The sequence below is a fragment of the Siphateles boraxobius genome, unplaced genomic scaffold, assembly GCF_051911475.1.
Source record: "Siphateles boraxobius isolate OS27281-9 unplaced genomic scaffold, OSU_SipBor_1 13, whole genome shotgun sequence".
Classification (NCBI taxonomy): domain Eukaryota; kingdom Metazoa; phylum Chordata; class Actinopteri; order Cypriniformes; family Leuciscidae; genus Siphateles; species Siphateles boraxobius.
This window is the reverse complement of record NW_027508733.1, coordinates 7588884-7606105: the sequence shown is the minus strand read 5'-3', so window position 1 is coordinate 7606105 and position 17222 is coordinate 7588884.

The following is a 17222-nucleotide window of genomic DNA, read 5'->3' as shown; positions in this document are numbered from 1 at the left end:
TATGATTTTAGAGCATATATGAGTATAGGTATGTTTCTTACAATCCAAAATATTTAATAAAAATTGTTCTGATCAAAATATTTTCTAATAATTTTATTTTGAAACACAGACATCAATAATCAGCCTATGAATCTCAACAATGGTGACAATAATAAAGCATGTTGCAGTGGCTGCCACCAATCACAACTCATTAATGGCTCCCATCATGCATTGCGATATGAATAAATTATGATCTGAATTTTCTATGTAATTTACTTCTTCTAATTGAATATTCTGCTCGTCACCATTGTTGAGATGCAAAGACTAAATCTTGAAGTCTGTGTGTTTCTAAAAGAAAGATTTTTTTTTTTTTTTTTTAGAAAACAACTTTTAAGATATCCTTTATATGATAGCTAAAATTCTGGATATTTATGCAGAATCACAGTTATGCTGTAACAAACAACATAAATCAAAAACATAAAGTTCAAATGATGACTATCATAATATAACCAACACCATCAGATCACTTTTTTCTTTGTTCATCTGGCAGTTACAACTCAGATAAAGCAGACAAACATAATTTAAAGTTAATAATATAAGGGTCAAGAGCCCAACTTAAGCAAACAATGATCGCTATAACGGTGGCTTACAATTTGAGATTTTCTTCTTCAGTGATTCTTCAGGTGTCTTCAATAATGCTCTATCATCACTAAATTAATCACTTAATTATCTCATTAACTTCAACACTCTTGAGTGTGGACTAAGGGTGCTTTCACACTGGCAGTTTAGTTCGGAACGGGGCACGGTTCGCATGAAAAATCGCTAATGTGAATGCTGTCATGGGACCCGGATGCGCACTGGGGTACCGAACCCGAGACTACCTGGAGGAGGTGGTCTGAGTTCGGTTGCTCCCGAACCGTCCTGCGATTCGCGTGTATGTGAAAACAACACGGACTCGGGTGCGCACTTGTTCAGGAAGTAAAGTATCCTGCGCATGCGTTTTAGCCGATTATGATGTATTTAGTTAAATAAAACACACGTAAGGGTTGAAGATTTACCCTGGATACGAGCAAGAGTGAGTCTGCAGTGTATTCGCGCATAGTGCGTGCAATCAGGGCAACAAATTAATGGAAATCCACTGTCTCTCAAAAGAGTCCATTTGCAAGCAGCGGAAAGACGGCTTATGCGAAACACACACACAGTTAACCTGCGTTGTTTACTCAGCTATGAATAATAGCACCAAATTAATAAAAAAAACAATATATTGACCCGCGTCGTGTTTTCTATCATGCGCCGTGCACGTTTGCAATGACGTAAGATGCACGCAAACGCACCAGAGTTAGATAGAATCAAGTTGAGTGTGAAACCAGACCAACGCTGTGGGGGGGACGTGAACAATCGCGCCCGGGCTCGGACCGCAGCAAACGAGCCCAGTGTAGAAGCCCCCTTATATACACTCCCAGGAGTGTTAATTTAACACTGGAGTTTTTGCTGTGTACAAAGAGCCGTAGTTAACTGACAAGCTGAGCCATATCGCATTAATTATCGCTGGCGATACGTCCGCGATATTGATGCGATATGGCTCAGCTTGTCAGTGAACTACGGCTCTTTGTAGTAAATGCCGGAAAATATCATATCGAGTCAGATTAACGAAATATGGAAACTATGAACGTTTTAACAAAATGTGTAGACTTTTTACATGGTCCCTTACACACAACAACGTTTCAAATTTCCGAATAATTTCTCACTAAATACTAACTTTAAAATGCTGATGTGACCTGCTCAAATGATTTAAACATGTTAAAATAATGAGAAAAGTTGCGTCCCTTAATGGTTTGAGACGCGACGAACATTCAATAGGCCTATTGAATAGACGTCAGAATTATAGGCCTAATATTTGTCCAGTAACAATAATCGGTCTATTTCTAATGTTGTTAAGATGGATATGAATAAAAGCGAAGATTAATGTCACGTATGATGTCTAACTTTTCCAATTAGGTCTACTTTTGGAGGTTTCATATTGTTTTATATTTCATACAACGTTATTCCCAAGTCAAAACCCGTAAGTTAACAAGTTACAACTAACGTTAATCACCACAAAGCAAGATAAAACAGCACAAAGCGCCTTGCATATTATTTTGTTCTAAAATTATATTAGCTATCAAGGTTCGCTGATAAAATAGCCTACCTGTAATAGCCTCAATTATCTCGTAGAAAACCCACAATGCATTGAGGTGACTCTGTCTGGCATATCTCCCGCCGCCTTTAGGGGCACTATTTTAGGAAACGATGCAGTGGGTCGTATTTGAGGAAAAGTGCAAACGACCATTATGGTCGTATAAGTTGGAGGACTTGTTGTTATAAACACAATATTGGAGCAGCAGAGAAAAACTAACAATAAAAAATGAAAAGATTAAAGAGCCCAACTAAAACAAACACTGACCACCATAATGGTGGCTTGAAATGAAAAATTCCATAAAACATTGCCGTCTAAACTTCTGTTGATTCTCAATAACTTTTGTAGATGTATGACAGAAATAAAGTCACGCTGGTAATAATAAGTGCAATAATGTGTAAAGGCTCGAAGTCAGTATTTCTTGTCTTTCTCTTTTTTTCCGTTCTTGTTGTTTCTCTTTCCTTCAATGATTCTGCTTATTAACATGAGGTGTCACCAAAAAATGGCCAATCATCACTTAATTAATCACTTAATTATGTCATTAACTTCAACACTGCTTCCGTGTTCATTTTTAACACCCTGTAGTTGGACCTATATGTACACCAGGAGTGTTAATTTAACACTGGGAATTTTGCTGTGTCTTCTGGCCATCGTCAGGATGTGGGTTCTAGGTTTGATAGCAGCGATTATTTCTGTGAAGCTTGATAAGTTCTACTGAAATATCGCACTGCAAGATCAGGGTCACGAACAATAACACCAATCTTAATCCAAATATGGCCTTTTAATGTGTCAAATTCAAACAATAAGAAGAATGCCTTAGTATGTCAAACATCAGCATTAATAGTATTATATTTGTGAGCATCATATCAGCAGGAATGGGGAACAAAAATGCCACTATTGCACAAGCTTTTTGTCTAATACAATCAGTTACCACATCAAACCACATTTCTTTCCAGACCAGCAAGCTTCATTTTGACTCCCAAACAAAGTTTAATTGTTGAAAGCAGGGTGGTCCGGCCAAGATGGCGTACTAGATAGCAGCATAGGTTAATCGCTAGCAAGGTCTCAAAGTTTTATTTCTTATTTTTAGACTTTTCCCAAACGGTTTAATAGAGATTTATTTTTTTATCACCTAAAGATGACAAGTAGAGCACGTAACTCTGAAGAGAAGGCCGTGAGCAGTAACAGAAATGATCATGATTATGAGGACGCGATGGAGGTTTCTGCTGAAACTAACAAACGTGTCTTGGAGGAATGCGCTGCTGAGAATTTACCTGTCACTCCCAGCAAAGTTCACATAATGAAGAAAGTGCGGCCTGATCAGGTGGAAGATATCTCTAATGCGGATATACTTGAGGCAATTCACTCCCTCGGCAGACGATTTGACAAGCAGGAGAAAAAACTTGAGGAGCTGTCCAAAAAAATGGAAGAGAATTGTATCGCCATTTCTGAGGTTAAGGAAGAGATGAAAGCACAAAAGCAGAAGGAAGCTATATTGGAGCTGGAACTTTCTGATATTAAGAAAGAAAATAAAGAGCTGAGGTCAAGGGTAGGAGAATTGGATCGCTACAAAAGGCGTTGGAATTTACGCATCAAAGGCTCGTCAGAGAAACAGAACGAGAACATCCGACAGGAGGTGATAACCCTGCTGGCCAAGATTGCTCCTGGTGTGCCCTGGGAAATGGAAGAGGCGGTTGACACGGTTCATCGGATTGGAAGAAGAGAAGGAAATCGTACGCGCCAGATCATCATACAGTTTTCGAATCGAATCTACAGAGATCAAATATGGACATTGTCAAAGGGATCAACAGTGTGCAAGGAGGCAGGCATTCATTTCGCTGAGGACTTAAACAAAGAAGACCGAGAGGCTAGGGGAGTTCTGTGGCCACGCATTAAACAAGCACGAGCTGAAGGGAAATGGCATACTTTCGTGGTCCCTTCGCCTTCATTGAAGGGAAGCAAATTTTTGCCTGATGGTGAAGTCTTGGAAGATGGGAAATGTGTTGTTTTTTAAGAGACTTTTTTTGTAAGTGTTGCACTTTATTTTTCTAATCTCATTGTCGATAGCTTTTTGACACTCTCGATCCGTACACTGTGAGTTCCAGTGGGCGTATGTTCTCGTTGAAATCTCGTTTATCTTTTTGTTCGTTAAATGCAAGGGGACTAAAGGACAATTTAAAACGCAAAGGTATATTTTTGTTTTGCAAGGGACAGAAGTCACATTTTGTTTTTCTACAAGAAACTCACTCTACTGAAGAAGATGCTGCTTTTTGGAAGATGCAGTGGGGAGAGACAATTTTGTTTAGTCATGGCTCTAATCGTTCAGCAGGGGTCGCCATATGCCTTAACAATTGCCCTGGGAAGATTGTGACTTTTCAGTCTGATGCTCTTGGTCATTGGCTTGCTGCTGTGGTTATTAGTGAAGGTACTTTTCTTATTTTAGTTAATGTTTATGGTTATAATAGTAGTGGGCAAAACAAGGTTTTATTTTCTAAAATTACAGATGTTGTCACACAGCTTAAATCGAAATTTCAAACAAATTTTGTACTAATTGGAGGTGATTTTAATCTAGCACCAGATGAATGGCTGGACAGATCTCCTTCTAGTTATACAAGTCACCATTTTAATAACATTATTCAGGAGTTATGCCAGTCAAACTCCCTTAATGACATCGGGAGGTTGAAGCATCCTAATGAGTCCCAGTTTTCTTGGGTCAAACCAAATGGATCCTCTAAGTCACGGATAGATTTTTGGCTAATTACTGAGGAACATTCTGAGTTTGCCACTGACGTTTTCATTTCTGCCGCACCAATGACAGACCATTGCCTCATTTCATTAATTTTGACACCAACAACAAAACGTACCTTTAGGAAAGACTACTGGAAGTTTAATGCGGAACTTTTAAAGGACAAAGATTATTGTAGTCAAATAAGAAATTTGATTATTGAGGTTCAAGATGACCTCACTTTAACTTCTAATGGGCATAAATGGGAGTATTTTAAATTTAAAACAAGGGAAGTTTCAATTAGATTTGGCAAACAAAAGAACAAAGAACAGAAGCAAAAAGAGTTAAGTTTAATTCAAGAGATTAACACTTGTTGTAATACACAGGTAATGACTCAAGAAGATCTTGATAAATTACTTTCTCTTCAGGCTAAATTAGATAATTTTTATTTAATGAAAGCACAAGGAGCTTTTGTACGGTCTCGTGCAAAATGGTTGGAGAAAGGAGAGAAGAATACAGCATATTTTTGTCAGTTAGAAAAAAGGAGACAGAAAAGCAATGCTGTGAATAGTTTGATTGTTAATGAGAAGGTAATCACAGACCCCAAATTAATATCCGAGGAAGTTTACTCATTTTATAGTGATATTTATTCTTCTTCATATTCTGTCAGAAATGGTCAAGAATTTCTAGAAAAGATAAAAGATTTTATTCCGCAGATTGATATTGAATTTAAAGAAAGCTGTGATGTAGACCTGAGATTGGAGGAAATCGATTCCGCTATTAAAAAAATGCCTTTAGGTAAATCTCCCAGTCAGGATGGTCTGACTACAAATTTTTACAAATTTTTCTGGGAAGATTTAAAAGATTTGCTGTTTAAAGCTCTAAAGGATTGTTTTGATTCTAACTCTTTACTTCCAACTATGAAGCAGGGGTTGATCATTCTCATCCCAAAGTCAGGCAAAGACAAAAGAGTTATTGATAATTTGAGACCGATTACCCTACTCAATGTTGATTATAAAATTCTTACATCTGCTATTGCAAACAGGCTAAAATTTATGTTGAGTCAAGTTATAAGTGAAACACAATCTGGTTTTATTAAAGGAAGGTTAATACACAACAATATTAGACTTATTTTGGATTTAATTGATTATGCACATTTGATTAAGGATGATGGGTTTATTTTGTTTCTTAATTTCTATAAGGCATTCGATACTGTGGAACATACGTTCATTTTACATACACTTACATCCTTTGGATTTGGTTATAAATTTGTCAAATTGATAGAGATGTTGTATAAAGATATTAATAGTTCAGTATCGCTTCCAGGTGGGACTTCTAAGCGTTTTAACATAAACAGAGGTATTAGACAAGGAGATCCGACTAGTCCCTATTTGTTTATTTTAAAAGCTGAACTTTTGGCAATTTATGTGAAAAATAGTAAAGATGTTAAGCCGTTGAATGTTTTGGGGAGTCAGCTATTAATAAGTCAACTAGCAGACGATACTACTCTGTTTCTCAGGGATGCAGAGCAGATCCCAGCTGCCATTAATTTAGTGTCACATTTTTCCAAAGCTTCTGGTTTGAATTTAAATTTAAAAAAGTGTGAGTTGATGGCAGTGCATAATCGGACTGAATCTCAACTATTTAATATTCCATTAAAAAATGAGGTAAAATATTTAGGTATTGCTATTACTAAAGACACTAAAACTAGAGAAAAAAATAATTTGGCTGACAATATAACAAAAAGTCAAAATATGTTAAATGTGTGGTTACAAAGGGATATTTCCATTTTTGGCAGAATTTTATTACAGAAAACTGAGGTACTTTCTAGGCTGATTTATCCTGCATATTCTTTAGGTATCTCTGACAGGTGGATAAAGGATATCAATCAAATTCAGTATAAATTTCTTTGGAAAAACAAACACCATTACATAAGAAAATCAGAGGTAGTGAAGCCAATCAGTGAGGGAGGTTTGAATATTATTGATTTCAGTGTTATGAATGGCACTCTTAAATTGAGATGGCTCCAAGCTTTCCTTAGGAATAAACATTCTGTTTGGTCGAGTTTTTCTTCCAAAATCTTTGATTTTTTGGGGGGCATTGATTTTCTTTTGAGATGTGATTTTGAGCCAGCAAAACTAAAGTGTAAACTGTCGTCTTTTCATAGTCAGGTATTATTGTATTGGAAACTGATTTACAAACACAATTTTTCCCCACATAGTTGTTCTTTGTGGAATAATAAGTGTATCCTTATTAATAGGAAATCTGTGTTCTTTCAGGACTGGATGGATAAAGGTGTCTGGTCCATACACATTATGGATGGGGAAGGGAATTTCCTTAGTTATGACAATTTTTGTGAAAAATATAATATTATTTGCACTCAGAAATTATATGTGGCTTTATTAAAAGCTGTTCCTGGTGGTTTGGTTCAGCTGGTTAAAGGTGCATTGTGTTATTCACCTGTGATTCCAAGATTGAAGAGTTTATTCATTTCTGGTTATAATTTTACAGAGGAGGGCTGTAAGATTAAAGTTTTAAGATCATTGGTAAATATAGAGACTTTCCCTTGTAAAGTTAAAAAGAGACCTCTTATATTTGATTTCCCGAAAGACAAAGTGTGCCAAATTAGAACAAGATTTCTCACTTTTCCTATTTTTCCAAAGGTAAAAGAGGTTCAGTTTAAAATTATTAATGATATTTATCCTTGTAATGATTTCCTCATACACAGATTTAATATGGATTGTAATGAGTGCTCTTTTTGTGAAGCAGACATAGAGTCGTTGGAACATTTATTTTATTTATGCAAATTCTCAAAGAAATTCTGGGATGACCTTTATGTTTGGTTAAGTTTGAAATATGTAATACCTGACTTTAATTTTAAAACTATAAAGTATTTGTCTTTTTCTTCGAATTACGATCATGAATTTTTGGTGAACAATATTGTGATGTTGGCCAATTACTTCATACACAAATGCAGATTCTTTAAGAACAATCCCACTTTCTTACTTTTCCATAAAGATTTAATGATCTTCTTCAAATCTTTAAGACTTGTGCATAACAAAAGAGCCCTTAAATTATATAATCTTTTGAAGGTATTTTTTGATGATAAACCCCTTGTGTAATATTTTATTTATTATTTATTTTACTTTTTGTTCTTTGTGTTTTATTTAGATTTATGGTGTTTGTTTATATTTTGTGCTGCTATTTGGACTTCTTTGTAATCGAATAAGATTTGTATCTTAAGGTTTGTTTGGTGTTTGTATCTTTCTTTAAGCAATAAAAAAAAAAAAAAAAAAAAAAATTGTTGAAAGCATCTAGTCAATCACAGTCACAGCAAAAATTTGTTTGTGACATGATTTATATTGGCTTTATTATCACATTAAAGTACCATTTACACTACACCATTTTTAACTAAAAACGGAAAACGTATGCGTTTTGGACATTCATTTACACAACAACGGCATTTTGAGGGCCTGAAAACACAGTTTTGAAATCAAAATTCTTGAAATTTTTGCAGGAAACTCTCTTACACGTCCAGCATTTTGCATGATCAGGTTTACTGTGGGATCTGTGGAGGGAGGAGAAAGAAGACGTGCAGCAGAGGAGATCAGGCTTAATTACATCGACTACAAACCACAGCGCTTTCAGAGTTTTAAGCCCGAGCACCTTGAGTGATACTACTGTATTTCAGATCCCTGAACCGCTGAGGAAAATGTTCAGATCAATTTTGTTCTGTTTGTGCTGTTGCCGTCTGGTTGGTAAGTGTTACGTTCCAGCCCCCAAAAGGGAGGGGAACTTGATAAACCACCGCTCGGGCCCACAAATGCCAGTAAAGGAGGTATGGAGTCGCGGTGCGAGAAAAGGACACAATTTCCAAATACCGTACAAACTAAACTTTTATTTTTGCCACGGTAATGATGTGAATGATAAACAATTTTTCAGGGAGGAAGGGGAGATCTGGATGGACCAAAGAAAAGAAATAAACAAAAGATACACCACCGCTAACCTATTCTAATTATACACATCCCCTATCTGGCACACGGTCAAGGCGCCCTAACCAAACTTACAGATGGTGGTCCGCCCAGGTCTAGCTGGTGTTTCTAGACAGAGAAGTATGCCTACGGGTGATGTATACCCCGGGGTAGCTCTAAATCTACTCCCCCAACTCCCTATAAACATTAAAGAAAAAGAAATTAACAAACAATAATACTATACAAACATCAAATGCTCAGTCCTGCTGTTTACAAGTTCCAAAAGTGGAACACAAAGCTAGATTTACTAGCTAGAAAATCAGATTAAAACATTGTCAAACGTTCCAATCATACTCTCAATAGAGAACAATAAAGTTATCTAAAAAAAAGTCACAAAAAAAATACCCACAGAGGGATACAAACCACACCAACAGCAGGAGCAGAAAGCAGAGAACAGAGCAGAGAGTGAACTTCTTCTTCTTCTTCTTCTTTCGTTTTTTGGCGCGTTGCATTCTAAGTGCATATCGCCACCTACCTTTGCTGTTGTGCAGTCATGATTTCTTATGATCAGATTTTCCTTATCATTATTATTTCCTTTACTTCCTTCTCAAATATCTATTCTTATTTAATTATTTTGATGCTCCATCTCATTCCATCTCCCATAGCCCACCTGGCGCTGCGTGTTCAGCTCCTCCAGACTGGACAATAAATTCTGGAATAGTCCAAAGCATCCTTATTCTATATTTAAACCCTTTCACTTAATCCAGTACTATATATATATATGCTATTAGTATTCTATATCCTACTCTATCTTTATTAAAATCATAACCTAACAAATATGGCAAATCTTTATTAACCTTCCCTCTTTCATTTAAATACAATATCAATCCCTTTCTTTCCTTATCATACCTTTTACAATCATATATCACATGCTCCACTGTTTCTTTCTCCCCACAATTCTCACATAAACCAGTCTCATGAACTCCAATTAAAAAGAGTGTTGCGTTCAATCTTGAATGCCCAAGTCTCATCCTAGTCATTATGACCTCTTCTTTTCTATTTCTACCATTTATGCTTTTCTTAGTATCAACTATTTTTTTGATATTATATAAATACCGCCCCTTATTATCTGTATTCCATTTTTCCTGCCACTCTTTAATAATATTTTCCTTAATAATAGATTTAACTTTACTTTTACTTAATGGAACATTAAAATCTATTTCTTCCCTTTTTCAAGCTTTTTTTGCTAATTCATCAGCAGACTCAATTCAATTCAATTCAAATTTATTTGTATAGCGCTTTTCACAATACACATTGTCTCAAAGCAGCTTTACAGAAATTGCATTTCGGAAATGTACATAGAAAAATACAGTTAGTTAATCAAGTATTAATTTATGGCATAACATATCGCCGGCTTTGAGTCGTCTCTTCACAGGCGTCGAGTCGTCTCTTCACAGGTGTTGGGGCATCTGAAGTCTCCGTGAGAGGCTGGATACAAACTGGAGCTGACGAACGCTATTTACCTCGGGACTAGCGTCCCGAGATAACAGCAGAAAGGCAGATGGGAAATAATTAGCATAGCTGATGTTCATAATGTTAATGCATTCAAACTGATTCAGCAGTAGTATCAAAGGTTAAGCATTAAGTGAATGCTTGGTTAAAGAGATGCGTCTTTAATCTAGTTTTAAACTGGGACAGCGAGTCTGAGTCTCGTACAATATCAGGAAGGCTATTCCAGAGTTTAGGAGCTAAATCCTCATTACCAGGTACTCCTACATGCGCCGGCACCCAACAGAATCCAACTTCTACTCCTTTCCTTTGTATTCGCCATAATAATGAAAATATTTCGCACATCAAATCTTCTCTTGAAGTACAATGAGTAACTAGTGATGTTAAGACAGAAGCAGAGTCAGAGCATATCACTACTCTGTCTGGCTTCACCTCCTGTACCCATGTTAATCCTATTATAATAGCGACCATTTCTACGGTATATATTGACAATTTAGATGTTAGTCGTTTAGATATTAATATTTTAAACTCTGGAATATATACTCCTATTCCTGTAATCCCTGTTCTTGGATCTTTAGATCCGTCAGTATAAATGTGCATACTTGCGTAAAATCTTTCCTGTATGTACTTAATAACTTGGTACTTACTCATACCCATCTCCTCCCATTCCCGTTTCTTATCTAATATTCCTAAATCAATTTTAACCTCAGAGATAATCCATTTTGGAACCTCTCCCCATACAGGAGACACACTACATTCAATATTTGCAATCTGATATTTCTCTGCTAACTGATTTATCTTCCATCCATATCCTCTCTCGATACTACTTAAGTATTCCCAACAATTATTTAAGACATCTTTAGCTATATTTCCTCCAGTGTAACTCTTTAAAGATGTCCAGAATACCAAAGACAATTTCTCTCTCCTTAATTTCAACGGCATTTCATTTGCTTCTACTAATAATGCATTGACTGGAGTTGTTTTAATTGCTCCTAAACATATTCTAAGGGCTCTATATTGTATTCTATCTAGACTTCTTAATAGTGATTCTGAAGCTGACCCATAAATCATGCAACCATAATCAATAGTTGATCTGATCAAGGCTTGATATATTGTTATCATTGAGTCTCTTTCTGCTCCCCATTCTTTCCCAGCTATTGCCCTCATCACATTTAAGACCCTCCTGCATTTTTTATCAATTTCCTCAATATGTTTTTTCCAGGTATATCTCCCATCTAACCACATTCCTAAATATTTAAATGTTTTAACTTGTTCTAAAGATTTCCCATACAATACTAATTTAACATCCTTAAAATCTTTTTTCCTACTGAATATCATATAACACGATTTACTAGTTGACATTTTAAAACTCCATTCTATACTCCATTCTTCCACCTTTTTAATAGCTGTTTGCATACCTGAAATCACTTGCTTTGTATTTCTTCCTCTCTTCCAAATAGCCCCGTCATCAGCATACAATGCACATCCCACACCATATCCCAAATTGTCAAAAATATCATTAATCATAATATTAAAAAGAATTGGACTAATAACACTCCCTTGAGGAATGCCATTTTCTGCCTTATAAATTAATGACTGACACACTCCCACTTGAACTACAAATGTTCTTTCATATAAAAATTGAGATAACCAATTATACATATTTCCGTCTATTCCTATCCTTGATGCTTTAATTAACAACCCTTCTCTCCATATCGTGTCATACGCTTTTTCTATATCAAAATACACTACTGCCATAATTTCTTTCATAGCTATTGTCTTCTCTACTTCATTACTAACCTTGATTAATGCATCCATGGTTGATCTTTTACCTCTAAATCCACATTGATAATTACTAAATTTACCCTTTTTCTCTAGATCATATGTTAGTCTATGAACTATAATCTTTTCCATTAACTTACATAAGTTTGAAGTCAGAGCAATTGGGCGATAATTTCCTGGGTTTGTTGAATTTTTTCCTGGCTTTACTATAGGGATTATTACAGCTTTCTTCCATTTTTTTGGAATAATTCCTTCCTTACATATTTTATTATATAACTCAAGTATCTTCAATAATATACAATCTGACAAATGTTTTATCATTTTATAACTTACTCTATCAACCCCAGGAGTGGTGTTGGCACATTTTTGTAATGCAACTTTCAGTTCTGTAAGAGAAAACTCTGAATCCATACAGCTCTTATTGCTATTTCTTTTCTTCATTATATCTAAAGTTTTGTCTAAAATGTCCTTTTTCCTTATCTCATATTCTTCTCCCAATTCTATTCTATGTGCTCTTTCTAAAACCTTACCTAACATGTTTGCTTTATCTATATCTAGCACTGCAGTTTTATTTTCTTCAATTAAAACTGGCATTATATTTGACTTCTTTCCTTTCCCATTCATATTCCTTAACATATTCCAAATTTTATCCATAGAAGTATCTTTTCCTATGGTAGAACAAAATTTCTCCATCCTTCTCTCTTCGCATTCTTAATTATTCTTCTTGTTTTAGCTCTTGCTTTCTTATACTCCACCAGATTACTCATACTCATATTTTCCCTGAGTTGTTTAAATGCCTTATTTCTTTCTTTAATTGCATTACTGCACTCTTCCTTCCACCATGGAATATTTTTGTTTTTCTGACCTGACATTCTTTGTGGTATATATAATGTTGCAGCTTCCATTATTATACTTGTAATTGAATCCCAAAATGTTTCTACTGAATCTTCTACCACTAAATCTTTATTTTCTTCACAATGCTTACTAAAAGAATTCCAATCTGCCTTCTCATACAACCATTTCTTTTGCAGTAAACATTCTGGATTATTATCTACATTTATTTTACAAATAATTGGGAAATGGTCACTTCCAACTGTGTTCTCGCTATTTACTTTCCATTCACATAAATCAGCCATACCATTTGATATTAATGTTAAATCTATACTTGATACCGAATTTTCTATCAAATTATACCTTCTTCCTTCTCCTGTGTTTAAACATACTAATAATCTATCATCCATGTGTTCTATTACTTCCCCATTATAATCTATATTTTTACTCCCCCATAACCAATTATGAGCATTAAAATCACCACACCATAATTCCTTTTTCTCTTTCTTAATCTTTTCAAACAACTTTAATGAAATCTTCTTACATGAATTATAAAAATTACATATTACAATTGATTCTTCTCTAAGATATATTTCAACCACAACACATTCCATATCTTTAACTTCACATAATTCCCTATATATTGTTCCTTCTTTTATAAAGGTTACCACCCCTCCCCCTTGTTTTCCAACTCTATCCTTTCGAACAGACTTATATCCTGGTAATGCAAATTGCAGGTTTGGCTTAAGCCAAGACTCTTGAACACAAATTATACTTGGTTTATGATCCAAATCTAATAAAAAAAAAATTAAATTCTTGACCATTTGCTACAAGGCTCCTTCCGTTCCATTGCATTACAAATATCACCATTAATCTACTCAGATGTCTGTGAAACTTCTACTGATGTTGCTCTAGTTAGAATTTCATGTATTGTGCTTACTGAAATCCCAGAGATCCCTAGGAATTCTGATGCAGCTTCTAGAATTGTTTTAATCTTTGCTGATCTGCTTGGCAACATAGCAGTGACATTAATTACCTTAACAATAAAGGCTAGAAAGTTATATCACCCCCTTTTCCCCCTTATCTACTCCAATCTCTTTGGATGTGACCTTTTCTTCGTTCATTTCTTTTATCTTGAGTAGTTTGTTTTTTTCCCCACTATCTTTCACTATGATCACTACTCTCCCTTGTCCCAAACATTCAGCCAAAACCACTGACCCAATGATTTTATCGATCGCCTTGGATAGACCTATTGGATGCAAATGTGTTCCTGTACTCTTTTCAAATGTCAACATAATTTTGAATCCAGATTCCTTAACATTTTGCACAGTTTGCTCTCTTACAATTTCTTGATTTTCTTTTGTCTTTTTTTTTATATTATCCTGCATTGATTCCGTCATATCTTCGCTATCCTCTTGATCCTTAGATTTCTTACGTTTTGAATTTTTTTTCTTTTGACTTTTTCCCAAATATACCTCCGTAAATTCTTCCCTATCCTCCATTATCGATTCTTCAGAATCTTCCTCCATGACTGCACAACAGCTGTCCAAAACTATCAGAATTGTCAGTTGTCATTAATAAACTATGAAATACAAAATTAACGCCGACCGCGGATCCGTGGAAGTCTCCAACGTGTGGCGTCCTGTTCCTCCCCTCGACAACCTTAATCGGAAGCCGATCCACCCTCCAGAGAGTGAACTGATTCAAACTAGGCTTTTTAAAGAGCCCAGCCAGCTGCAGCCACTGACGAGTGGGAGGAGTTCCAAGATCCAATCAGCCGTTGAACCACCAATCAGCTGCCGGAACTGTTACAGAAGCCATCTTACCTGTTAGAAGAAATACAAACACACAAACCACAAGCAATGCCAGAAAATAATCACTATAATACGTACCCAGAGCTCTGGGGACGTAACAGTAAGTTACAAACATATGAAGATGCGTCTCTGAGATCTGTTTATCTTAAAGGATCTCATTTGAAAGCAACAATTGGACTTTCCAGAGTTTGCAATTGTTTCAATACCACTAATTTCAGTTCAAGCTTAATTTAGATACCTTTAAAAACCTTAATCTGCACAGTTGACTTGTTTTGTCTCTGTTCTCCAGGTGTGTTTGGTGTTGATGCAGTGAAGTCAGTGTCAGTGATGGAGGGAGATTCAGTCACTCTACAGACTGATACTGAACTACAGACGGATGATCTGATCATGTGGAACTTTAATACCACCGGGCCTCTTTTAGCGAAAATCTACCGCGCGACCAACTACATTTCAATAAAGGAAGATGCTCTTGATGGGAGATTCAGAGACAGACTGAAGGTGGACTCTCAAACTGGATCTCTGACCATCATGAACACCAGAACCACAGACTCTGAAGATTATCAAATAACCATCAGCAACAAAAAAAAAGACAGAACATAAATTCAGTGTTACTGTCTACAGTGAGTAGAGATTTACAGGTTGCTCTGTGTTTTGTATGTTATGGACAGTTGCAGGAAAGCTACATGTCTCTTTATTCTTTCATGTTTTTAAGCTCGTCTGCCCATTCCAGTTATTATCAATGAATTCCCACCAAATTCATCATTAGGATCTTCGGAGTCCAAATGTTCGCTGCTGTGTTCAGTGTTGAATGTGAGTGATGTGACTCTCTCCTGGTACAAAGGAATCAGTGTATTGTCCAGCATCAGTGTGTGTGATCTCAACAGAAGCCTCTCTTTACATCTGGAGTGGATGATTCGTACAGCTGTGTGCTGAACAATCCCATCAGCAACCAGACCACACATCTCAACAACACTGAGCTCTGTCAGCCATGTTCAGGTATGTTAGTTATATCATTGACATAATTATCTTGGATGCCTTATTTGTTTTGTACAGTCTGTTGTTGGTCTTTCACAAGTGTATCATGTTGTTTTTCTATTTCCTCAGATTGTGCTTTCTGTTGTGATGCTTCTGAAGTGTTCATCTGATTGGTCCTCTCTGTTCTGGTGGGCGCGGCTACTGTTTTTATTTTAGTTTATGACATCATAACATCCAGGAAAGCTGAAAAAGAGATATTGTCACGTTCAGGGATGAGGTGTCCATGATGTTTCCTTCTATTGTAGAGTGTACGTAACAAACAAGACAATACAATATAACTAATTAGCTCACTAATAATTAAAGATTACTTTAGTCTGTGGGTTTATTTTTGGTTTCACAACTTCACTTAGGGGCCGTTTACACGTCACCTTTTTGAACTAAAAACTGAAAACCTTTTATCCGTTTTGACTGTTCATTTACACAATAGCAGTGTTTTGGGTGCCTGAAAACATACTTTTAAAAAACGGGTTTCTAATGGCAAGTTTTATTTAAACTATACTGTTCTCTGTGTCGTCTCTGTGTAAACTATAAAAACACAAATTTGTGAAAATGGTGACATCATGCACATGCTTATTACATGTTTAGTCTATAAGCACATAGTGGTTTTTTTTTTGTTTTGTTTTTTACAAAATTACATCTCCATCTACTGGCCTGATGGCAAAATACAGTGTTTTTGCTGAACCGTGTGAAGGGGATCGCTTTGAAAATGTTGTGGTCTGTGCGCGGAAAATGCAAATGGACACCTTTCCATTTATAGCACATCGTTGTCGTGTGAAAATACTTTTTATTTTATATACATTTTTATGGCTTGCTTTACCTTGTTTTTTTTTACTGATATACATGGAGCTTCTATATTCATTATTATTTTACATTTAATAAAACTTACAGTTTCCAACACTGCTCTATTACTTCCATAAAACAGTAATGATTTAAATATATATTTGAAAAATAGATTTTTGGTCCTCTACTGGTCTGGGATGTTAAACATTTGTGGAAAATATGAAGTGTTTATATTCATTTCATTTCGTGTACCGTTTCTTAATGTGATATTTGAAAAAGAAAAATTGGGATTAAAATTTCATTATATTTAAATAGGCTTGTATTTTGTTTTCAAATGGCAAATTAAATGAAAGAAATCATTGTAAAGACAGGGAGAGGCTATGTATGAAAACGTGTCACTGTGTTTGAACTTGTTTAGAGAACACTTCTCTCATGCGTCATGTTTGCTGAGAGTGATGGAAGAAAACGGTGTGCCGAAAGACTTTTTATATATGGACATGGTTTGGGCATGTTTTATGTAAATTACTTGGCATCTCATGTAGAGTATGCTTCTCTGGAATCATCAACATTAGAAGACAGTTAAGAAGAAATTCATGTGCAGACACGCACAGTGGTTAACG